Below are 1,308 nucleotides of genomic sequence, written 5' to 3' on the forward strand. Positions count from 1 at the left end.
CTGTGACAAAATATTGACTGAATGAATCTATTAGCTTGATGGAATTCTGAGTTAACAGAATCAACAAGAGCTAAGGTGGAGACAAGGCAAGCACTTAAATAAAAGACACCTTCAGGAATTGAATATATGTTATTGAAAAGGGCATTAGATAAATGGCATCAACATTATTCGAACTGTAGATAAATACAGGCATTTCATCTCGGAAGTAATGCTGATGGATTATTACTTGGAAAGAGCAAAGCAGTAATCAAATCACTTAACTTTAATTGGTTAACCCCTTAATTAAATCAAACATGGTCCAGACAGCCTACTGGGGTTCAGAAAAGATGCTTTATACAGCTGTGTTGGTTCAGAAACTGGTAAACTTTGAGTGGAAGACATCAAGCAGGAGTAAATCAAAATAACAGCATATTGAAAAACCAGAGCGCCAATCAATGTTCACAGTGGAGGAGTGTTTCAGGCTGGGGAAAAAAATAAATAAATTTAAAAAATGGATTTGCTGGTTTCACTGAAGACAACATTCAGTTATTTGATGCTTAACAGATAAAATGTGTTAACTTAGCAGAGCCCCTAGTGTTTCTTGATACAGTCTGGACGGCTCTCAGAGCCATCGGCAGGTGGGACTGTCGTTATGAGTCCCCTCTTCTGTTGTGAGAAGATAAACACTTGCTCGCCTCATTAACTCCATTCTTGAGCTATATCAGGGGTTTGAAAGTTCAGCTGTGAGAACTCTTAAAAGAATATTTAGCTAGGAGACTGATCTGAGTTTTGCTGGTGCTGTGCTACCAATGCAAGTAGATTGTTCATGTATTTATAAAAGGAGTCAAGACAGCAGGGATGCCTCCCTTTGCAGTAGGGGGTCCAGTCAGCAGTTTTGGTATGGTTCTTTGTACCATGGAAATCTGTGTTATAGGGTTGTAAACCTCCCACTAGCAACTAGTAAATCTACTGCTACTGCCGGACCAAAAACAATGGTTTACTTGAAGTTCATGACGCACAGCTTTATACTTCCAGACCCAGTCCCTTCAAAGCGCCTATTATTCCTGCAGCCAATGGTAGAAAAACGGGCAAAAAATTGAGAAGATTTTTACAACACAAAATTATTCTTATTTGGGAAGATAAATAAATCCAGAAACACATTTTTCTTGTAAAATTAATCTCTAATAAACTTTATTTATACACAAATTGTGTTAGAGGAATGTTGCCATCTTAACACTTAAAATAAAAAAACATTTCTAAAAGATAGACCAACAGTCCTCTTAAATTCTCCAAACTGGATTTACACACACAAAAAGTTTAAACAAAATG

The sequence above is a fragment of the Polyodon spathula genome, chromosome 22, assembly GCF_017654505.1.
Source record: "Polyodon spathula isolate WHYD16114869_AA chromosome 22, ASM1765450v1, whole genome shotgun sequence".
Lineage (NCBI taxonomy): Eukaryota > Metazoa > Chordata > Actinopteri > Acipenseriformes > Polyodontidae > Polyodon > Polyodon spathula.